This window comes from Prinia subflava, chromosome 1 (genome assembly GCF_021018805.1).
Source record: "Prinia subflava isolate CZ2003 ecotype Zambia chromosome 1, Cam_Psub_1.2, whole genome shotgun sequence".
NCBI classification, from domain to species: domain Eukaryota; kingdom Metazoa; phylum Chordata; class Aves; order Passeriformes; family Cisticolidae; genus Prinia; species Prinia subflava.
This window is the reverse complement of record NC_086247.1, coordinates 3,810,925-3,836,079: the sequence shown is the minus strand read 5'-3', so window position 1 is coordinate 3,836,079 and position 25,155 is coordinate 3,810,925. Positions and strand designations below refer to the sequence as shown.

The 25,155-nt window shown below is 43.2% G+C and overlaps 1 protein-coding gene across 1 annotated transcript in view; it reads right to left on the bottom strand.

Annotated features, from left to right (window-relative positions):
* Nucleotides 1-20,759, bottom strand: part of SLC45A4 (solute carrier family 45 member 4) — a 62,385-nt gene extending 41,626 nt beyond the window's left edge. Inside the window, exon 1 of the mRNA XM_063406810.1 lies at nucleotides 20,682-20,759. The gene's annotated coding sequence lies outside the window, so the exon portion shown is untranslated. The remainder of the gene's footprint in view (nucleotides 1-20,681) is intronic.
* Between the last annotated feature and the right edge of the window lie 4,396 nt (nucleotides 20,760-25,155).

Below are 25,155 nucleotides of genomic sequence, written 5' to 3'. Positions count from 1 at the left end.
GCAACTGATTTTGTAAAGAAATACCACATAAAATACATTACCAGCTTATTCCACTGCTTACACTCTAGGTTTCTCAATCACTTTAAGCTGGTATAAACAAGTACTTCCTCTAAGAGCACCAGCCTGTTCTTCCTTTTCTTTGCCCCTGGTTCCTTACTCCCACTGCTTCCTGCGCAGCCACACGAGTGGCACAGCAGTGAACCAGACACTGTAACTGATCCAGGCTGAAAACCAAGCTGACAAAAACATGTCCAAGCAGCTAAAGAAATCCTTTCTAAAATCTCTTTGGCTGCAGGGATCCATCCCATCGTAACAGGCAGGCACAGGAGAGGCTGGACGTGTGATACCCAAAGCCAGTGTGAAACAGCAGCTCACAGAGGAAAGGAGCTGTAGGTGGGTCACTGCAGCTACAAGGTCAAAAAGCAAACTCATCTGCCCAGCTCCAGACACCTGCTGTGCAGAAGGATCCTCAGGCATGCTGGGGGAGCTCTCATGTATTCCCCTTCTACTTGCCAGATGTAAGGCAGAACACCACTTGCTTGGCCAACAGGCAGCTATTTTCTCCCTGGCAGTTCTGTGGCTCTGTTGCTAATAATTAGCAGCTGTTTATAGTAACAGAACTGGCCACAAGGGATGTTTTTCTGGCCCATGTCAATACTCAAGCGTTCAGTCACTGCACTAGGAAGAAAAGCATCTAGAGCACACACCTGGAGGTTTTGGCCCAGCTGGATAAATGTGCTCAACTACCCTTGTCAAAGTTCAGAGGAAAAGCTGTATCCTTCTGTGATCTGATGAAGTTGTTCCGTCATAAAGGTGTAGACAAACTCTGTGACTTTCTATATAGGTGAGTCATGAGGTCTTTGGTTCAAAAGGGCAGCAATTACAGGCACGCAGTTGTTTCAATTTCCATTAAGACTTCTGACAGAGCTAAATGCAAACATTGAAAGCTTTTTAGCTATTACTTTCTAAATCCAGAACTGTATTAACTCTGTCTGAGAGGGAAGACTACACTTGTTCAGGAGTATTTTTTTAAAAAATCAATGCTATCATGTATTACTTAACAACATTCCCGTAGGTGAGCTGTGTTACCTCTGGATCCTGCAAGTCAACCTCTCATTTTCAAACAGTCTTACATTACACTAGACTGGCCTGTTGTGAATCACTAAAACCCTGCCAAAAGGAAAAAGGTTAAGGCTAACTGGGTGCAATAAAGAACCACATTTGACATGTCCCAACATCTAATTCATCATTTAGGTAATCAAAGGCATTGAAACACAACAGCATAAACCAGCTTCTTCCACAAGGACACTGCGCCCAAACAACCCCATGACTAACACTGACTGCAGGTCAGACTCTTAGCAAGTTCATCTTGAAACCTGAGATTTTAAAACAAAACAAAACAAAAAAAGAAAAAAAAGAAGAGAGAGAGAGAGAGAAAAGAGCCACTGGAAACAGCACAGTGCTTTTGCATCATGACCTACTTTTGAAGCTACCACACAATTTAGGCCACAGAAGCAAGGTCTGGGCAGGGGTAAGTCATTCTGCAGCACACTGTGAATTAAAACAATATGGAGCAATCCACCTCACACAGAGAAACAGCATTTTTCCCACTTCTTCCAACACAAACTTTTGTTTGCCTTCAGGACTCTTCACACACTGTAAGTCAGTTGATGTCTTTTACAACCTCTGCCTTGCTGTTTAAGCCAAAACACGATGTTTCAAGTACAAATTCATCTAAGAGAAGCAGATGATGCTGGCAGCTTTTCTACTCTTAACGCTGAACATCTGACATCTTCTACTCCCCCAACAAATAAACATCCAAACCACAATCCAAAACATAAAAGGAAGGGTGTGAACATCTTGATTTTGGAAGGGTTAATGAAGACTTGTCGCACCCTTTGCTCGGTATGTACACAAAATTCCAGAAATTATTAAAGCCTGACATACACAGGCTCACAAACTCCAGCCCTGCCTAAGTTAAATCTTCCATGGGGTTTCTTGCTTCCTTCTTTCCATAAAGCATGGCCTTGACTAGAACCCCCTTGGCTTTCCTGGGACCCCCTTTCCAGCCCCTCGCAGCTTCCTTGGAAAATGACCAAGACAAAGATTTTGGCTCCTGCTGGAAGATGTGGTGATGCAGTCACTGGTGGCTATCTGGGCATGATAAACTCTCCTGATGGGATTTTTTCTGCCTGGACACATGAGGAGGAACAGAAAACTCAAGAGCTAAGATGGAGAGGTGAAGGTGCTTATGACATCAGGGAGAACAGCTTTGTAAGACAGCACTATTTCATCGTTCTTTGTATTTTGGGGGCCAACATAATTTCTCCATTCATTACTGGGAAAATACATAGGAAATCATGGGTCTTTATGCAATTACTGAAACAATTCTGGGAAGCCATCTTTTTAAGAGGGATCCAGAATTTAATGTGAGACAGACTTTATTCAGTGGATTGGATATTATACTGCTCCCTAAAGGCACAGCCTGTTACTAATATTAGATCAGATTACATTGTTAAATCACGGCTGCTGCTGTTTTTAATAGGAAATACTTCATTTTGTTAAACTGGAGAGGTGGCATTATCTGATTTAACTTGTATTTTGATTTACTGATAGGCAAAAAAGTCATATATGCTCACATTACCTTCATGTTATTAATCCAGATACATTAAAGAAGTAAATAGCTAAGGGGGTATGTGCATAAACAGCAGCAGAGAAACCTTCAGAGCTAATGGAAAACATAACAGCTGAGACCAGGGATGCTGGGAAGAAAACAGGCACTAAGAAGCAGTTTCACAGCACAGCAAAGACACAGGCATGCCTGATTTGTGATGGCTGCATCTCAAATTAGCAGGTTCTACACCCAAAACTAGGTAAAGGGCAGCCAGCAAGCACTAACAGCTTTCAAACCCAAAAACTAACAACCAAGTCACCACAAAAGCACAAAACTCCAAACCTCATGGGGACAGAGATTACTCAGGCCATATGCATGTGCAGATAAGAGGGCTGACACTACTGCAAGTAATGACTTTCAATAAGAAAAGTCACTGATTTGGTCAGACAGGTACAAACTTCACTCTGGCCTGAGCTAAAACTATAGAATGTCCTATTAAAAGATCCTCAAGTTTTTAAACCACGTTGACCCCGAATGTTATCTGGCATCTGAATTAAACAGATTCGTTCCCTCTGTCTCTATGAAGTAGAACAGAGGAAAACAAAATTAAAGCTATTGTCAGCAAACATCTCAATACATAACCAAGTGGATTAACTGTACCAATCCCACCTTCCTGCAAAAGGAAGGGCAATGTCCAGGGCTGGTGGTGCAAGAATAATCCTATCAGGACATCATTGCTAGTAGCGTTTTGTTTTGCAAGTTCTTTCACTAAGGTTGTAGGGAAAATGTAATACACCAGAGCAATCTTTGCTGATTCTTCAGAATAAGAAATACTTTCTGTAATAGGTTGAAACTGGAGTTTTGCCTGAAGAGTCATCTATAAAAATAGTCAAGCCAGGACTGATTACTTAGTCTGTATCTGCAAAGTTAGACACCCCTTGCAGGTGCTACTGTGAAAAGCACATAATTTTCACGTGCTGGCATTTAAACTAATCATATTCACTGCCTGAAAATCCACAAGCTGGTTTCTTCAGGCTGCAAATACTTAAGAAACCCAAATACTGCCAGAATATGTATTAGACAATTACAGAAGTTATTCAATAGATCAAGACAAGAAAAGAGCACAGCATAGATCTTCATAAGCTGACTTCCTCTAGCATATCATTAACGTCTGCAAAGTCTAATTCGTTGGAATTATCTTCAATTACCAGTCCCTAAACGCATTACCATCATTCAATCTCAGAAAACTATACTAAAGGAAGCTTTTGAAAACATCCCTAGAATTTTGTTCACCCTCCAACAAAGACAGAGAAGTCAGGTTTTGACCGGATTTTAGTAATGGAGGAAATAATTACTCCCTCAGAGAAAAACCAAAACATCTCCAGAAGAGGGTTTCTCACATTTCAGATTCTCCAAAGGGTTTGTAAACAAGTATATATAACTGGTTATATCATCTTGCACTAAGTGTTCTCATTTTCCCTTGTTTGAGTGGACTCACAGATCAAAGGGGAACTTCATCACCGTGATTGCTTGGTAATAAACCAGCATTTACAGCCTGACCTGCAGTTTGAGCCCACACCGATTCATCGTGATTGCTGGAAATTGTCTGCTGTCAGCACGAGGGAGAGAGAATCCCTCCCTTCCCCATGCAAGCTCTGCCGAGCTTTCCCTTCATCTGAGCCAAGGAAAATACTCTAACATCCCCTGATGAAGTATTAAATGGAACTCATCACTTCAGTACTGAAAGAAAGGAATAAAGATGTTTAGAGATACCATTTACTTCTTACTTACTTCCTGGCACTAAAAGAATATCACCTCCTCCTAAATCTGCACTGCAAAAAGGGTGTGGTGAAAGAGCTGCTTTCCACCCCTCTGGCCCCACACCTTCGCTGCCTGCAGTGGTGCTAAGAGAGGAAACTTCGAGTTTAGGGTGCAGCACCTTTGGTAAACATCTCCAGCGCCTCCCTTTAGCAGCACAAATAATTACAAACAAACGTTGAGAAAGCACACTCCATAAAAAGTATTGCTGAAGCACTTGAGCAGATCCCTGCTCCAGTTTTTGAGGCTGTCCCAAATACCAGCGTGACAGACGTGTTTATGTACACTGCCATGAAGTAGGGCTATTTGATTTAGTTTCTCAATTATTAAAATAAACATTTGAACCTAGCAGTGATGCACAGCCTGTATATTTTAAGTAAGGCGTAAGATAAAATTAAGAATCTCCTCTTAACCCCAATAATTATTAAACCATAAGAAAATCAGAGAATTACTCTTTGGTCAATAATATGGATAAATCAGCATTTAAAAGGGTTGCATCGCCCCACTGATTTCAGACCTTATTTACAGCATTTAGGATCAATACAGTAAGAACTTCCACAACCAGTACTTTTAACAAAGTAGGGAACCTACACCACGTAAGAGTTACATCTTATAGGAGACAGAAATACAGGTAATAAACAGACAATATTTTGGCCAAGTTACAAACCATCCATTTTAGTGCAAATAACATGCTTTAGACAGCTGGTTTATAAGCAGCCCCATAGAAAGCTGATGGCCACATTTAAGAGTGGCTTGATCAGGATATTTTGATTTTGGATGATGAACAAATGCTATTTTAGAATGTGTTTTGCCAAGCTCTAACTCTGTTAGAACTGGCAGGAAGAGATATTACTGACATATACACTAAAATAATAAGAGGTTACAAGTGCTTGGCAGCTGGACTTGGTACATGAAGACCAGCTAGCAGGGCAATATTTAGAGGACACAAATCTCTTCCATTTGTGACTCTGGAGAACTACAAAATACTTGGCAAAGGCTTCCCAGAATTTGGCATTTTTACCTAATTTGGGAATGATTGTCAGCTGTTCTCCTCTTAGAGGATGCACAAGCTCCAGCATCCATGCCACTTCAACAGCAGACAGCTGGAGCGCTGTGGGGTGAGACCTGCAGCACTCATGCACCAGAGAAGTGTTTGCACCCTGCTGTCACATCAGTGCAATCACTACAGAAGTTCTTGTGGTGAAAATATTTGAAACCAAACCCATCTCCCAGTGTAGGTTTAGCCCTGTCACAGTCAGGCAATTCAGTCATGCCCTATAGTCCCATCTACTTCTCCTGTATGCTTCCTGCAAAACACACAGCTGCCATCCTCCAAGGGAAGCTCAACATTTAACCCAAGGGACAAAGCTGCACTGTGACATGGGGGCAGATCTCATCCGTGGAACTCTAAGCATCATCATATCATCCAGATTATATGTCTTGCACTTCTCTAAGTCCCCACAGAGACAAGTTTCCAAGGCAGAGTGGTTAGGAGGAATCAATGGTTTCAGCAGCTGCACTGTAACTATTTGTTAGTTACCAAAGGCAGGTTGTAAAGGCAGTAGAGATGCTAATGTACATTTAAATACCTTGAACATTGGTTGCCCTTGTGAGCTATTATTTCCACCTCCCACCAAAAAAAACCCACCCCAAACCAACCCATCCTAAACATGCAAATGCTGTTTGAAAGGCATCTAGTCTCCCAAAAGCATTTTCTGTTGGAGGTTACGATCAGATAACAGATGGATTACCTAAAGCATCCTCAGTGAATTAATCTTTCACATGCTAAAGCAGCTTTTCTTGAATATCCATAAGAACAAAACATTGTTGCAATAGTGTCTACAGGACTAGGCAGGCTTCTTCTAGGAAGGGGAGAGTTTCTCTGCATTAAAAAGGTATTTAAAATCAACAAGTCATAGCCAATGTTAATTTAGCTGTAAGATTCAAAATGATTGCACTTGAGTCATTCTAGATACAGGGCTGCTGACATAAAGAACAGGGCAGTGAGAGGTTCAGCCTATACAAGCACGATTGATTGTTTAGAAAACAAAGCTAATCGAGTGGTTGTTTCTTTATGCAAGGCTAATTGCATACCAGCTGGAGTGCCTTTCCAGATCATTCTCAGAGGCAGAATGAATTTGTGGTCAGATAATATCACAGCTATTTCCCTAAGCAGGCAGAGCTGCTTTAATAAGTGCAGGTACTGAAAGCAGCATATGTGAAGAACAAAACAATGAAGGAAAGACCAGAACTTAAGTGCACAAGGTAGCTTGATACTGAAGTCTAACAGCTGAGCTGGCAGGTTATCCTACTAGACATCTAATATCCTCAGAAAGGGATGGGATCCTCTCTGCAAAGTGCATTCAGAGAACAAGCAATCTCTTTTGTTCATTCTGTTACCCTAGATAGATCCTGAAATCTCAAGCCAAGGGGAAAATCCAGAGAAAAAAGTAGTAACCTGAACACCTGACAAGATAAATTTGGCTTTGTGCCTTTATTGTTTAAAGAGACATTAAAATACATGTGCGGTTAGTGTAAGCCATCTTCAGAGGAAGGAATATGAAAGGGACTCCACAGACTGAGTAGGTGCAAATAACAGCTACAACTTCAATTCAGGGCTGAGTATATCCTTGAGATTTTGAAAGGCACACCAACTGCAGCTTGGAGAGTAACAAGTGAAATTTGGTGGGTGTTGATTTGAAGGCTAAAGAGGAACAGCAATGTCTTGCCCAGATAAATCTTTAGAATTAGTCTAGCAGGCACCTAACATTAAAGAACCTCTCAGCTCAGGGGCTGTAGGGCTATTCACAGAACAGAGAACTCACCAAACTGTGAGCTGATCAGTGAATGCTGCCTTCAGTGCTCTGAGGCTACCTGCTCATGCATCTCAACAGACTGACAGGAGCATTCTCTAAACTTGAGTAATAGCATCTAGCAAGAGTGTGGGCTTCATGAAGAGATTGAAGTTAAATAGCTCTCATTCATCTTCTGTCATCCACACACCTTTATTACAGTGCTTTAAGTTTGTGATTGCATCACTGACTTTTCCTCATCTTGCTCTACTCACATTCACTCTGGATTCATCTCTGCTGCTCTGCTCAGATGGCAGAACAAACACCAGACCAAGAGTTTGAGTCTCTACTCTTTTCTTGATTTAATCATCCTTCTGGTTTGGCAGCAGCTGTTGGGAACAGGCACACTACAAGATAGGGACTCAGCTCTGTAAGCTCTCAGAGCTTTCTGTTCTCTGATCCTACAAGTAAAATGGATGCAGAGTCTTCTCACTGCTCCTCTGGAAAGCTGAGCCTGACCTCACAGTATTCCAGATGTTACATTGCTAGCTGCCTGATCTGTCAACTCCTAATCAACTTGCAACTTATTATTGCAAGATTCTACTTGCAATAATATATTAATTTCTCCATTTTCAAAACTTCTCGATGTCCAGGAGATGGCAACTGCTCACAGCAGCATCCCAAGCAAGGAGTATCACTATGGTGGAGGTCAGACAAAGGATGATGGGAACACACATACACCTGGCTGAAGCTGTTTGGTATTTCTGACTAGATAAATTCCAATGGGATGTTCTCTTTCTGTGCTGCAGAAGGAATCAAAGGCTTGCATCTGTGGGGGAAAATGGGGGAGACCAGGATGACAGTTGTCATTTCTACCAGGGGATGAGTTAAAGTTACAAAACCAAAGTCAAGTACTTGAATGAATACTGCACATGCAACCTAATCTCAACTTTTCCAAGAGTTTTACATCTTCAGACTATTTCTTTAAACAACTACTCCACTTTTAACTGAACACCTGCTCTTATCAGTTTATTCTGGTACAAGATAGTGGCTTGGCTTCCACCCCAGTTCTCATGAAGATAGTTAACACTTACAGATTCCTTTCTCTAACATCACAACCAGCTAAATCCACTTATCACACGTGGAGTTGATAAGGGATACCACATTCATTCCTGAATTATTTTGCTGTCTCATTGTCTGCAAGGTTTTTATAAGTAACAGTTTGCTGAAATAAACAGACTTGTCATTCAACTTTACCATCTACTTGGCCAAGTCCTTAAAAAGCAGACAAAAAGTTGTTACCTTCATATAGTGATGCATGCAGTCCTAAGTATTTGAAGTGCTACACCTGCTTGAAGTATAAAGCTGTTAAGAGCAGGCAAACCAAAAATATAAAGTGAATGAGGTTTTGAGCAATTGGCAGTCATCCTGGTGACACTGTGGTGACATTATCTTTGCCTGGAATTTCCAAAAGCCTTGTGTAAGGACTTTGGCATATTGGATGGCTTGTTATAAGCCTCTGGTTTCAGGAAGAGATTTTAGAATTGATTCCAGACAAGTAGAATTGCCTGAATTTGGTCACCCAGGAAGTCTTCCAGGGAAAATTCTACTCTGAAACACTTGAAAGTTTTAATAAATTAACAGTCACGTAGGATTTCACGTGTCTTATTAATAAGCAGTAGGATGCATCCCTGAATATATTCAGGCTCTGTCAAACTTCAATAAAACCATCACTGAAGTGGATGGGACACTCAGACTCAGAGGACTTTACAACAGCTTCCACAAATTTTGCTGTGAAGAGCAGCTGACTACAAGACAGTATTCCCAAGTTGGGTTTCAGCAGCTTTCTAGTGTTGGTCCAGAAGTATTATCAGCCCATGTGCTGAGAACAGGTTTACTGAACAGGGATCTCACTGTAAAGATCAAAAGCATAGTGTGAAACAAACACAAAAACCTAACAAATACTTATTCAAACACTGCTCCTGATAGCGGTTTAGAGAAGGGATTGCACACTTTTCAGGAAGACCTGTTGATTCCAGCAGAGAAGCACAACCCAAGTCAGTACATCCTGTTAAAGGAAGATATTTTCCCTTTTGTCCTAATGTTCTTTTAGAGGTGAGGATCACCTCATATGACTAATGATTCCTCATCAAGCAGAACACTCAAACCAAACACTTCAGCTAGCAAAGCATGCTGTAAATCAGATTAAGCCAAGCAGAAAAAACTGGGAGAGGAAATAGTCAAAAGGACAGGAACCAGAAGACATGACTACAAAGTCTGAAGGGCATGAGATTATTTCTAAACAAAGTCTTGACAGAGGTTTCAAATGCAGAAGTTGTTGAAAGAACAATATGATGTGATCTCTCCATTAGAAAGGTAATGATTGGCCCAAGTTGTAACAGAATTAGAGAATATTTTCTAGATGCAATGGGTAACAGAAGTGCTATTATCCATCATGAGGGGGACAACCAGCAGCTTCACTCCTTCCTTCCCCACTCATGGATCAGCTTCTCATGGCTCTGAAAGCTGAGGCTGCTCCCTGCCTTTCTTTCCTCTTCACTTGTGAGCACACACAATTTCCCATCTCCCAGAGCCCACAAAGGCACAGACATTTGCATGTGCTGCCTGTGTAGGTGTGAGTTTTCAGCAGTAACACAGGAAGCTGGGGAAGAAAACTATTCATTTCTCGTCGCTTGTGAATCTACTATTTGACTAACAAAACCTTGAAGTTAATTCAAGTTACTGGTCAGCACAGAGGTATTTGACATTTTACACTTTAGTCACTTGTCAGAGTGAGGAAGCCCTTAGGGTGATAAATTTCATGGTTACTGAACCTTATTTTAATGAAATGTGTGGCTTGCCCTTCTGGGCTGTATTTGATTTTGGTGGTTTTACTGAGAATATTGTGCTTAGTCATTTTACTTTTTCAATTACAGGACCAGCATATGCAATAAACTAAAGTTTATATCATTTGAACAATCACCTGCTAGATTTTCGGGAGGAACAGAACTTGATTAAAGCAATCAGCAGTTAACATACCCTTAACTGGTTTAGGTTTTAAGAGCCTAAATAGATTTGAAGTAATTTAATATTGCTTTGTACAGCAGTCAAGATTTAACAGATAAAACAGGGCCACCACATCCCTGTTATCTCACTTAAGTGAAATCCATTTATCATCCTGTCAAGTTTTTATTCTTCCAGTAACAAATTTCAAAGTTCAATGTATTACCTCTATATAAAGATTTCTGCAAAACACATGGGCAGACTTTTGACCCATAGACTTCTCTGGAGAAGTACATATGATCATAAAGTAAAACAGGCATAATTCAAAAGGTCACTTCCATTTTGTTTTAAACCTTTCCTTTTAAGCCAAAAGATATTTAAATTTAAGTTTCAATTCCACATTAAAGCCATGATGTGACACATTACTATCCTTAACTTGTAGTCTGGTTTTCAATCAAGCTGCAGTCAGTTTAAGTTAACTTAATTGGGGTAGAGAGCTAAAGGATAAAAATGTCTTAGGGTATCAGGAAAAAATAAAACCTGCAGGAAAAGAGTTCACATGGTGCCTGTAAAAGTCTTCCTACTTATCTATAGCAATGTGAACAGCAGTGTGTATAACTCAAACAAGTTTTTGCTATGAAAGCTTTTTCACCTTCCTCTGAGGACTTTGTGTGCCCTTGCTCACCACTCATACATGAAGTCTGGAAAAACACGATGAATATAAAATATGTGACTGTATTTTGTATTTTACCCAATGAAAGAATACTTGTCATGTTACAATAAGCATCAACCAGGCTTAAACCTTCACTGGCAAGGAGAGTAAAACTCAGCCTTCAAAACATGGGACTGAAATTAGCATAGACAAATTTCCCAGGTATGAAATGTTAATCCATTCTAAAGAATAGTGTAATTAAAACAGATTCCAGTTTACTTTAGGACACATGGGCTAAATCAGCCATCTGGGTAGGATCTTGAGAGGCCTGATCCCAGATTTCTTTGCTGAACAGAAAACAAACTGCACACATGTATGTGACATTACACATGTTTTTTATTAAACACTCCCTACCATGAGGAGCAGGCCTGACAAGCATTTGCTGAGAATAAACCATTTCAGAAGCACTGGCAGTGCTGTGTTGCAGCCACAGCTGAATCCCAGCAGCCTGTGAGCACTGACACTTGTCTGTCACTTCGGATACACCCTCCCCACATATGCCACGAGTGAAACCCCCCACCCACCTGATGAAAAAAGCTTCCCAGACTTTCAGGCTTTAGCTGTATGATCTACAGTTTAATTCTGCACCTAAACTGCTTAGAAGTCTTGGGAGAGAAGATCTAACATGAAATTACAGGCCTAGATGTAAACAATGTAGGATGTATTCACTGCTCATGTAAGCCTGCTGTATTTTCATTATTCCCTGCAAGGCTGGAAGGGTCACAGCATTGTTACAAGCCTAAGCCCTTTCAGATGCAAAAAGACAGACTTGTGTAGCCTTACTCTGAGCTGCTCACATCAAGCAACTTAGAGCACCAGTTTGTCCAGTGAGGCCAACAAATTAATGAAGGAAAATTCTGGGCTCTTGCTTGCTTTATCAGATAGGATGGAGCAGAGAAGTTTCCAGCCTTGGCTTCCTGCTTTCCTCTCAGTTCAGTCCAATATTTTAAAAATTTCTCTGGTGAAAGCCAAGAATTGGCCAGTGTTCTTGTTATTCTCATTCTTTGAAAAGATATGACTATTATCCAGACAATGAGAAAGGAAGTTATTTAATCCCTACATCAACAGTGAGCAAGAAAATGAAGTATTATAATGGCATGGGCATAACTGCATCAGGTAAAAATTATGCTGGACAGTTATTAATGCAAAAATAAAGAACCTATTTTTATTTAATATTTTGACATAGGCTTCCACTCATTTTCTAAGTTACAGGGAAATGCAATATTAATGAACTGAATGCTGCTGCTGGAGATAAACCAAGTGTTGCTTTCATTTGCACAGCACTTCTACCCTGACCACATTCATCTAGATGCAGGAAGGCGAGTACAGTGCATAGTGAAGGTATTATAAATACAGAGCTGAAGTATTTAAACACATGGCCTTATTAGAAAATATACCTTCAGTATTAAAGCTTTGGGAACCACTACCAACACCTCTTTGTTTCAGACTAATTTTTTCCACAGAGAAAGCAAGTTTATTGTGAATGCCCAAAGCACAGAACTGCAGCAGTTTTGCTACCCCATCTCCTAGGGCAAGATCTCCAAATCATTTGGACAGTAGCAATTTCTGCACGTAAAGCTGAAATTTTATTCCCTGCTTAAAGAATTTGTCTTTTGTAAGCTATGGCATGTGTGTATATATAAATATATAACTCCAGTCAATACAATAATTGCACGTAGGGACTTAAAGCTTTCTCTGGTAGTGATGTTTGCTCATGGGTTTTGTCAGTGGGTATTCCCTCAGACTTCAAAGGTCAGAAAAGGCTGTCAGGGACACATCAGTTACTGAGTTCCAAACAGACAGAATGAGCCTCACACATTGAGGCTGTGATCCACAGTCAGGACAACTTAGCAGGTTCACGGAAGGATCCTGCAAGTGAGATACTCAGCAATCCAGACTCCTCACAAGCCGTCCAGACGGGGAGTCTGTTCACAAAGAGCTTCTTAAAGAGGCTGAAGTGCAAGGAACAGTGTAGCCAGTATTGTACCAGAGATAAATTCAGGCATTAATCACAACCAGTTATTCAGTAACCAGCCTTAACAAAGCACTGGAACTGATCTCTTAGAATGTGTTAATTTAGGAGCACAGTTAATGAGGAAGAGAAAACTAAGTGCAGTTGAGGGAAATACCATGCAGTGTTGGGCTGCTGGAATGAACTGGAAGTTTGTAGTCTGTTGAATGTACATGTTTCATAGTTTGCAGTAATTGAGCACTGTTTTTGGTTTTTTTTAAGTGTATCTCTACCACAAAGAGGTGGGATGATGCAGTGAAATCTTTCAAAGAGCACAGAGTCAGGTTTATACTGTATATCCCTGAGACTCATCAGGTTTTACACTGACAAAGTGATGTTACAGAGATCTAGCCATGAACAGGCTAAGAATACCCTAAGACAAAGTAGTGAGGCTTTATCTTAAGTCATCACACCAAGGCTATTACTTGTCCACAAATATATCCTGCTGTTCCTAACCAGTAAAAGACTTACTAACAATATAATACCAAAGTCACTAGACACACAGGCATCTGATGTCAGCACAAAATTCATTGTATGGGAACCCAAACCCTTTTATATACAGCTTAGTTGGGGCTACTACACAATTGAAAGGCCATGGTAGTGGCCAGGTCATATGCATACAAAGAAGATTAGAGATCCCACTAGTGCTATAGGGTCAAAAGGCTTATTTTCAACTGGCACCCTGAATTGTCACGCTAACTATTCCAGAGCAATTGCCTGGAAGGGGACACACCTTATCTGATTCAATTCCATTTCTTCAGTAGACTGAAAGATCTGCTATGCAGCTGCAAAATGAGAGTTTTGAACACACCTTACCTGGAAGATGACAAATTGGAAAGGTGATTTCAAAACAAAGTAGCAGAAAAAGCTACAACGGTAAGGCCAGAAATGACTGTAGGAACATTAAGGGAACAGATAACTGCTCATTCTTTTTTCAGTTCATTTAAGGGAATTTGACTTTTAGGGAGGCAGAAGTGCTCTGATGTTGGAAACAATCAGGGTACCTGTGCACTGAGAAGTGGAAGCCTTTTCCCTCTACACCAAAGTTAGAAGCAGAACAAGAGCCAAGAAAAAGAACAAGCCTACATGACAAGCTGATTGTCCCAGATAGGAGTCAGATAGCAAACGGGACATGCACTAGAAGTGCTGGTGTTAAAGCAAGCTGTGCATTTGTTTTGGGTTATTCTTTGAACTCTTGGGAGTTAGCTGGCCAGCCACACTACTCTAAGGAGCAATAGTTCAGACTGTCAAATCACTCCTCTGGGAGTAACCAGAGCCAGACTGCTCAGGCCAGTGTACTTGCTCAGATATTCCCCTCATAAAATGGGAGGAGTATTTTTTACCCTGCATGTATGCCTTCACCCCACTCACCAAAAAAAAACCCAAAAACACCACCCCAAAAAACAAAAAAAACAAACCACCAACCCCCCTGAAACTCTTCTTACCTGGAAGCACAGATCCAGCATAAGGCTATTTAAGAGTTGACTCCTGTTTCTGTTATTTGTACTTCCATGTGATTGATAAGAAAGTTGTAGGTTAAACAGTGCTCATGTTAAATGTATTCTGGAAGATTGTTTGCTGTGTGTAAGTGATGATAGGAAATTAAGTGGCACAGAAATCTGACTGCTCTGCAGTCATCGCTTGCTGGGTTAAGCCACTGGTTTCTGGACGTGGTCCAGAAAGATTGATCATATATTCAAGGGCACAATGCAGAAGATAAGAGTGACATGCAGTTGTGCTTTTGTAAAAGAACACTGGGTTCGGCCCCCAGTTAGATCATTTATTTATCTGGCACTGAAGGGTGATAATGGCTTGTTTTCAAGTCTCCAAAATAAATGAACTACACTGCATGCAGAAGTAGTCCAGGCCAGCCAGCAGAGGATAGAAAATATGCAGGGTCAGCATAACACTGGTTTCAATTTCAGTTACAAAAACATTAGAGCTCTCATTTAAAACAAGATGAGGAAACTATGTCCTCACTCCATTCTGCTGAGAGAACCAACCTTCTCTCCCCAGAATACTGACAAAATCCACTTCAAACAGAGTTCAGCAAAACAATTCAGAGTAACACCTTTCTGCTACCACTTACACGCTAGAATTTTCTTAAAAGTATCTTTGGCTTACTCTTAGGACTAAGCTTTATCTCCTACCCTTTTATGTCTTGCTACATGAGCAGCAGCTATTGACTGACAATTTCAGTCGTGCAAGGAAAGTATTTCTCAGTCCCCTCCCAGAACACCTCGGGCCACCAGATTAGTCAGCCTTCATATAACACTGCAAAAGAGACTGAGTCAAGCCTGAAGTGTCAGGCTAGCCGGGTCTCCTAAAGCTATAGTTTAATAATCTTTATCCTCCATTAATGGGAGTCCTGGAAATCAAGTCTTCCTCAGCTTTAACTGAGTCTTAGGACTTGCTAGTGGTCCACATTGTGGAGACCAACTCCCCATCATCTATAGATTGAGATTCATGTTTTGAGCAGAATACATGCCAGCAAGAGCCAAACCAAGGTCAGGAGCAGCTCTTAAGCCAAACCCAATCATTACCCAACAAAAGCCTTGTGTCCTGATGCTTGCCAGAGTCACTTGCCAAGAGCAAGTTTGATGAGGAAACCTGGCTGCTTGTCCCGAGTTGTTACAAAGCCGTATGCCAGCTGCAGTCTAAATGACTGCACAGCACTTGTTGGAAGTACCAGCAAGAAGGAGCTTTAGTTAATAGCCACCGTGTGCCAGTTAGGTCACAGCACAAACCACTCCACAGCTCAGACACCGCAGTGCTCTGAACCCATCACTGAGATGCCCAAAGCCCAGCTTTCAACTCAATGCAAATTCAGTCTTGAGCAACTCTAGTGGAGGTCTGGATTTAACAGTATGAAATCCGCTCTTTTTCATGCAGAGTACCTTGTTTCATTTGGAGGAATATTATGCTTCTTTACCACACTAAAGAGTAATTTATTTAGAAGAGCAATAATTATTCAGTGCTTGGATACAAGAGCCCCTCACAGTCCCCAGTGCAGGATACAGTATCTGTTTACCAGTGGAAGCGTTGGGTAGGTTCTCTGGGCAGGGCTGTGACCCAACTGCGAGATGTGTGGGTAACTGATAAGCCACTGACCGTAAAAGTCACCTGATAGGAACAGCTTGCTGAAAGCATGCAGCCCTCAGCTCACAACACTGCACAGCTTAACAGTCTCTGCTCCCATGCTTGGTTTCTGGGCTGCCCAGGATCTCCTGTCTGAAAGGTGACTCTCAGGTTGAAACATCAGCTGTCAAGCTACACACGTTGTGCCACTCATCCTGACAGCATTCTGCTTCAACTTTGGCAACTGGATTGTTTTCTGGTTTTGCACGGAGCCTTAAACATACAACAGCTAGAAAGTTTATTGGACTTGACACAAGCATTGCTAGGCAGGTGTAATGCTCTGCTTAGGAAAAGTATTCCTTCACTAAAGTGAACACTCACTGTGTTCACTTCAGTGCTGGTATATTAAGCTAAGCAATACCTGCTGCACTCTGTACTCCCCAAGTCAATGGATTACTGTTGAATTAAAGTGTTCAGTTAGGCTGACACTAAGCTGAAGGACCAGGAGCCCCCACAGAATAGGTATCAGATCACTTAACCCATCTCTAAGAGAAACAATTGCACACAAGGCTGTTCTGTTGGAGTTCTGGTGAATCTTACACCTATAGTTAGAATCCCAGGTCACCACCTGGGATCTTGCAAGTATTACAGATATAAAGGTCATGGGAGTCACCCTTGCAAAACTAAAACACAGCACAAACAGTTCTTCGTGTTACTCATTACTCTGCAGGCTGCTAAAGCTTCCTCCTCTGTCACGACAGCCTCGTCACTTCTACAGGGCTCTCCCAGCAGATCAGCTGGAAAGCTCCATTTCTACTCCAATAGCTTTGCCTCTGTTCAGTGTGCTTTTACACTATTAAAAGTAGCCCATAGCATTGCAGTCAGTTTGAAGGGCAAGGGAAGCTTGTTTTTATGTCCAACATGACACCAGCACACATGCACTGTTGCTCAATACATACTGCTTGATCGTTTGATGTAATTATTTTAGAGTGTTAGAAGGGCAGAGGAGGTACAGACCACAAGTTAAGCTCAAAAACAACCACGAGCTCCAGCTTCTTCTCATGATGGGCAATGTCACTGGTTTTGCCTAACATGCAAGTAGCAGTACTCAGATACTGCAGGCGGATATTGCAGGCTTCCTACCCTAGGAATTGATGCTGGAAGTCATAAGGTGCTCAACTAAGGATGGCAGTGGTGCATCACAGGCAGAGTTTACAGACTAAGCTAGACAAGATCAAATGCTCCTTTGTAAAGGAACTGTTTATAGCTTAAATCAGTGTCTGCTGAAAGTCCTGAAGTGTTACCTGCAGCTGTGTTCACAACTGCAGGCACTGCCTGGCAGGTCATTCCAGCCACCTTTTTCCCACCCAGAAATTCACAACTCCTAAAGCTTCAACATCTTTTCTAAACTGCTCAGTTGGTAACATATTTCAACTGCACGAAAGTTTTTCAAATGTTAGATGCAGGTTCACTGGTGAATTACTCTGCAGGTACCATCCAATGTTAATATTCTGGCTTTTATAAATGATCCATTTAAGTTTATACAGGGATAGAGGCAGAGTCCATGCATTCCTGCCTCAGCACACAAGCAGAGCAACATTATTTTACCAAGTCTTAACTTTCTAGCTGCCAGAGAACCCAGGACTAGAGTGTTTAGAGGGAATTAACCTTGGAGGTCACAGCCCTGTGAGACAGGGCTTGCTCTCTCAGAGTCTGCATTTCCACCTGGAGGAATCAAGGCAGTTACTTCAGATAGCTCCTCAAATAGGCTCCACACTTGCTTCAGTGTGAAAACTTAAGGTCACATGCACTTAGACACACAAGCATATGCATTGTTTCAGTCAGAGTTACACCACGCTTCACTAGAAGCCATGAAAATATTCCACTTGTGTCACCCTGCTGAAAAGGCACATGAACAAAGTTGCACTTGATGAGTTTTGTTGTAACATGACACTGAAGGAGCAGCAGGTTCACCAGCTGTCAGTCAGTGTTCCTGCCACCTTGTCACGACTAAGAACACCTCCAGCAGAAGACAACCTCCCTTGTCCATGCAAGGCAGCACAATACAATTATATGTAAAACAGACTGATTTTTTTAAGGCACTTTTCAGCTTGGAGGGAGAGGATTGCTCTCAACTGCAGGCAGTCCCCACAGCATCCAAGCAAGATCACATCAGCAGATATTGCTCATGCCTTTCTCGGCAACACACTCCCAGAGAGCAGCAGGCTCCTGCAGGAGTTAACCCACAGTTACACAGGAGGGTTTATCTGCAGAACCACACATTCTCCTTTCGCTGAAGATGCCTCAGTCATACATAATTGAGCACAAGAACTGCTATCATTTACTTGCTTGGAGAGGCATGAGCCAACCCATGTAAACCAGCCTCTGACACTACAAATAGCTAACTAAAATAGAAGTTGTTCCACTGATCCCACCCATTACATCATGGAAACTGTTATTTTGTCATGAAAACTCCCTGAAGTATCCAAGTTAATCTCATTAATAGAGGAATGAAGCTCTCACTTCCAAGACAGCAGCTGCCACTACCTTTGACATACACAGGAACTCACAGATGTTTTCGGATGCATCAAGAGACTACTGGAAGCATCTTTAGGAGTTTAAGGTAGTGTCAACTTTTCAAACTTACAGTAAAAAGCACTTCTGTAAGATTTATAGCCAATGTGCCAAGTAAATAGTTTAATCTCTTGTCTGAAATTTCTTCCCTTATTTAGGAAGGGAAAAATTAGGCATGCTGAACATTTCATCAATCCAGTATAATCACTAAACAAACCAAGCAAGGAAGACCTTATCTTTCACAATACTGGTAGAAGGGAAGAAGTCACACAAGCCACGGCAGTGCAATCACATCAGCAACCCCCCTCTGTCATATATTTACAAAAAAGCCCGACTTGGGGAGGGAAGCAGGAAGTATTCACCAGCTTGCTCTTTGAGCTCAAGCACCTGCTCAAGCCATATTTCATTAAATATTTTAGTAGCACTGTCTGCTCCCAGCAGTGGAACATGACGCAGCTCACACTGGAGCAGTTTTTGCAGAGCAGAAAGGATACATGCTGTAACAGTGCAATTTCTTCCCACGGAGCCTCATAATGCTGCAGTTATTTGCCTGTGCTCTGTACCTAGTGCTGCCTCTCCTTGTAGATCCAATTCTTGTAACATGTCTTTTCCTGAAGGAGAAAACATCTCCTCTGTCTAACATTCCACATCCTGCAATATCTTTCCTATCCTTTCCCATTTGTAAGTCCCTGAATTAGCCAGGCTCCAGCAACATTGATTCATTCACCGCACCCAGTGCCGAGTCAGAGCCTTGGCTAAATCTTTTCCTCCCCTCCTTTCTCCCCTCTACACCTAGAGAATACTGAAGGCAAAGCACTCCAACAGAAAATTGCCCCACTGAGAGAGTATTTTCCAAGGTCAAGCAGAGTTTCTGCACCTGCTAAAGGCGCTAAAATTAAGGCATTTAAAGAGTTGCAGATCACTGATAACACGATCAGTAAGGAAAACTGCTGCATTCATGGGAGGTTTAAGAGCAAAGTTGGAAGTAATTTCTTCCCCCAATACCTTCTCACCATCATATCAGGCAAGGAAAGACTCAACTGTTTTGTGATAAAGCTTTGAGATCAGGTGACAGATTAAGTGTGCAATTATTCAAATGGCAGACTACTCAAGTTTAATAGTCTGAAAAGGTACACTAATTTCCCTCTTTGGTCCCTTTGTCAAGTCCTCTTCAGTACTGTCTCCACCCAACACAATCCTAAAGGGGCACTTAATGAATTCTGATGAGAAAGAGGTGGCTATCTCAGACACCCCAAACAAATCTCTCCAACATCACCTTACTCATTCCTCCATTCATTCCTTATTCCTTCCCAACCTCTGCAGCCCAGCATGTCCTTTGACCCGACTTCTCACCACAGCACACAGCATTTCCAGCTTCCCTCTCTGCAGCCTAACACGTCCCTCACCCTAAGATCATCACTATCTTCCCATCTTCGTGACTTCACATACCCACACCCTAAAGCTCTACAACCCTCTCACCTTTCCCCAGAACTTCTTCACCCAAAAAGCTTCTCAGCCCCTAACCCCAAACCTTTCTCATCTTCACCCCAACACTTCCTCATTTTCATTAGCTCCCCCACTTCCCTCACCCCAAACCCTTCCTCACCTTCAACATTCCCTGACCTCCCTCACCCCAAACCTTTCCTCACCTTTATCAATCCCTTACACCAAACCTTTCCTCATCTTCACCAGTCCCTCACCCCAAACCCTTCCTCACCTTTACCAGTCCCTCATCTCCTTCACACCAAACCCTTCCTCACCTTCACCAGTCCCTCACCTCCCTCACACCAAACCCTTCCTCACCTTCACCAGTCCCTCACCTCCCTCACACCAAACCTTTCCTCACCTTCACCAGTCCCTCACCCCAAACCCTTCCTCACCTTCACGAGCCCCTCACCTCCCTCACCCTCACGACCTTCTCACCCAAGCTCTTCCTCGCCTTGACCAGCCCCTCACCCGAAACCCTTCCTCGCCTTCACCAGCCTCTCATCCCCGTCACCCCTCAGCTGCCCCTCGCCTCCACACCCCCTCCTCACTCCAGACACCCCTCACAGCCCAAGCTCCCGCCGCCCCCCTTACCTGCCCCCGGGTCTCCCCCAGCACCCGGGACCTGCTCCGTGCGGCGGAGGGGGGAGGCGGCGGTGCCGGGGAGGGCGGGGGGGATGAGGGAGGGAAGGAGGGAAGGGACGAGGTCACTGACGGCGGCGCGAGCGCGGCGGCACCGGGCAGCGGCGGCCGCTTTATACCGGGTCCTCGGGAACCGGCACCCGCTTCCGCTTCCGCTTCCGCCCCCTCCCGCCCCCGGGGTCATGAATATGCAGCGAGGGGCGTGGCCTCCCGGGGGTACATGAGGTGTGGGCTATGAATATGTATGAGAGGCGTGGCGCCCTGTGGGCGTGCTCATGAATATGCAATGAAGGGCGGGGCCTCGGGGGTACGGGCGGGGGGCGTTGCTGGGTGACGGCGGGAGGGCTACGGGGGCGCCCAGGCGCCCGCCGCAGGGATGCCCACGTGAAGGGAGCCGAGGCGGCGATGGCGGGGCAGGTGTCGGAGGGTGACAGCGGCACGGAGTGACACAGAATATTCGTAAGTCGAGTCCAGCTGCTGGCCCTTTACGGGACAGCCCCAGCAATCCCACCACGTGCCTGAGAGAGTTGTCCAAACACACCGTGAGCTCTGCCACGCTTGTGCTGTAACCACTTTGACCGGGAAACTGTTCCAGTGCTCAGCTACCCTCTGTGTGAAGAACCTTTTTGTAATATCCAACCTAAACCTCCCAGACACGACTTGAGGCCATTCCCTTGAGTCCTGTCACTGTCACCACAGAGCAGAGATCAGTGCCTGCCCCTCCTCTTCCCCTCAGGAGGAAGCTGTAACTGCAATGAGGTCTCCCCTCAGTCCCCTCCAGGCAGAACAGACCAAGTGTCCTCAGGGATTCCTTGTATTCCTCATCTCCTCAAGGCCCTTCACCATCTTCATCACCTTCCTTTGGTTGCTCTCTAAGAGCTTTCTATCTTAACATTATGGTACCCAAAACCTCACACTATTCAAGGTGAGGCCACTCCAGTGCAGAGCAGAGCAGAACAATCCCCTCCCTTGCCCAGCTGGTGATGCTGTGCCTGATGTCCCCAGGACAGGGTTGCTCCTCCTGGGTGCCAGGACACACTGCTGACTCACATTCACCTTGCCATCAACCAGGACCCCCAGGTCCCTTTCTGAAATGCTTCTTTCCAGCATCTCATTCCCCAGTTTGTGTAGCAGGAGCTTTTCCTGCTGCCCAGAGACGAAGGATGAGCCTGTTGGCACCACCCCTGGGTTGAAGAGGGGCTCTTGGTTAGAAAGGGAGCATGAGTGGCAACCTGAGGATGGATGGAGGCTCTACCTGTACTGTCCCTGCCAAGATAGTGGGGGTTCACACAGAAACAGAGCGTGGACACCCTTGCCCCTCTCAGGCAAAGTTGTGCCAAGGCCAGCTGCAAACTAACAGCTTGGAAAGTGCAGGAATGGGTGCTGTTCTCTGCCTGAGATACTGCAAACATGCTGGCCCCAAATTGCTGAAATTGTCCTTCATCAAGGAAGGAAATTGTCCTTCATTATAAAGGAAAATAATACCTTTTCCTCATGTTTGGCTACAGTCAAGGTCCCATCCTGCCTCCCCACCTTGTCCCTGCTGCTCTGCCCACCAGAGGCCATGAGCTGCCTCTCCTCATGTCCAGCCCAGCCCCATGACTGGGTGTGTGCCAGGCCACCATGGAGAGGGTGACGTGTATTTGTCACATCTGCAGAACACAACCCTCTACACACAATGCCCAGTGACTTTCAAGACATTAAAACATTTCATTCCCCATGGCAGCCAATAGCTCTGCCACACTGGAAGAATCCTCTGCAAGCTTTGCCAGAAAAGACTGTTTTTTTAGCGCTGGTGTGTGTTTTTATATTCCTAATTAAGGTCTCCTAGCCTTAATTGTGCTGACTGCATTGTGCAGGCTAGTGTGATATTTAATTTTCATTACTTACATAAACTGGGGATGCATAAAGCAGCCTGCAAGAGGCATGTAAAAATGCACGTTACGTTGCGTAAGTGTAATTGTTTTTCTGTTTCTTGACACTCCATTAAGTATATATTCCAAAACAATTTTTTTTAATGGTGAACTTCTTTCTCTACAACTCATGAATAAATAAACCGCAAAGCATACCAGACTTCAGAAAAGGAAAACCACAGGAGGCAAAATGGAAGAACTGTACACATCTATTTAAAAGCAAGATGGATCTTGAGTCTAACACAGGGACTCTATTACAAGTCCTAAGGAAAAAAAAAAAGGGAATATTTTGTTCTACAGTGCTGTTATCAATATGTTTTGGTGTGTGTTTAGGCTAATTCAGAGCAAGGGCTGAAAAGCATGCATGACCACAGTCGTGCACAACTCACTAAATTCAACATCCTCTGGTGAGGATGTCCAAAGCCCATTCAAAGAGTGATGATTTTTAAGACATACTACTAATGTTTATAAACACAAGAAGCGGCAAAATAATTATCTTAAGTAGCCAAATTGTGAAGATAAAGGATACACACCCATGACAGCCCAGTGTAATACCCACTCTTGACAGCAAAACAACATCCATTGTATCAAAACCGGGATACACCTTAATAAAACATTAAAGTTTCTTCCACAGAAGAAACAAAAGATACCTATATTTACAGAAATGTCTAATGGTTCTGTGGTATGAAGAAAGACTTGAATGACTTCAGTGGAAATTCTGAGACCCTAACACACCTAAAAACACCAAGGACAGATCTCAAGATATCATTACAACTTCTAAGATTTACTTCTTGTTACCTATGGGTTTGTGGCAGTCCCAGCTACCTGATATTTTGATACCTCATTTCAAAATATTGAAAAAAATTTAAAGATACTTCTTTTTCAGTCCTTTTGTTGCTTGCTGTTGTGGTGAAGTGTGATCCTTACCTCAGCCTGACATTTTAGACTTGTTCTGGCAATGTCCAGACATGTCCGGATATGTCCAGATATTTCTCCATTGTATTTCCTCATGTTATTTTCACTCAGGAGTTGTTAATTCTCAGCCTTTAGCTGAGCCTAAAGTCAGAAAGGGGAATTTTCCACAAACCAAACATTTTAGTTTAAAAAAATGTGATTTTTCATACTGAATGAGGGGATAGGAAAAAATCCAAGGAAACAGACCCACCTTTTCCCTCTGAGGTTCTTACTCAACTCCAACTATTTAACCCATAATAAATAAATGCACTCTCATGTCTTGGCAGGGGAGAAATGAGTGTCAGTCAAGCCTGATGTGCTGTCCAGACGTGTGCTCAGTGTGCTTGGGAGAGGGACTGGAAGAAAATCTGGACTGAGGTTGAGAGTGGGACTGGAGACAACCCCTGAGTGCTCCCCTGAGGTCCTTCCTCAGCAGGGTGGTGAATCCTGTTCTTTGGAGAGTCCCTAGGCAATGTGTAGCGAGGCACTTCAGGGGGAACTTTTCTTAAAGAAAGCATCCAGAAATCAATTTAAAATCTCTCTCTGACTCTTGGTGTGCATGTATCCACTTGGTTGAGTCACGCAGCTGGAGAACCCCCCCTAGGTACCAATCCCTTGCTTACCCTGGTTTGTTTGGCATGGAGTACCCAAGGACTTTAAAAGACAAATAATCCACAGGACCTCAAACCACTCAAGAGCCACATCCTGCTCCAAACACCTTGCCTTGTGTCTTGGCATAGATGCTGGAGCAAGGGGTCTTCCCTATTTAATGAGATATGTTAATCAACCAGACAAGGCAGGCTCATCAACAAGCTGCCCGGGAGTTCTCTGTACTCCATTTCACAGGTACTTACCAAATCGTTATGAAAACTCACCAGCCAGCCAAGCCAAACAAACACCACCCCCGATATTATTTTACACGCGTGTCAAAAGAAAGAACTTGCCGCAGGCCAAGTGGGTGAAGGAATTTTACGAGGCTGCGTCTGTTCCTCCCTTCTCCCCTCCCTTAGACAGTTAAAGAAATGTTTGCATGATGAAAGGGGTAAGGGAGCAGAGGACAGCTGGTTAGGAATTAATGAAATGTTTGAGCATTATCATGCGATAATAGATTTAGCTGACTGTTTGCCAGTGTTCAGATCTAGTGTGAATTGCTTTATATGAAACAAGAGGATTCCTAGATTATACAAACCTCCTGAGACCGCTGCTGCTCCTAAATCCTTTCAAAGCTACAATAAAAAAAAATTTCTCCCTCTGGATGGACAGAAGCCCTTGGGATTGCTTTGACTTGCCTTCAGACTTAATGATGTTTGACACAGTCGGCTCTCTGAGGTGTCTCTTAATTGGGAGTGGCCGTGAGTTTGGGAAGCCTGGGGCTACGCTTGAAGCAAACCTGAGCACCCAGAAGCCCAGGTGAGGTCTCTCAGCCAGGACATTTATAAACAGAACATGAGAAATGAGTCTCAACTTTTACACATTTGGCCTGTAACTCAGCCCCCGGCTATCTCTCACAAAGGGTGATATATCTGATGGGAGACCCGGGCTCTGGACTTGAAACTGCT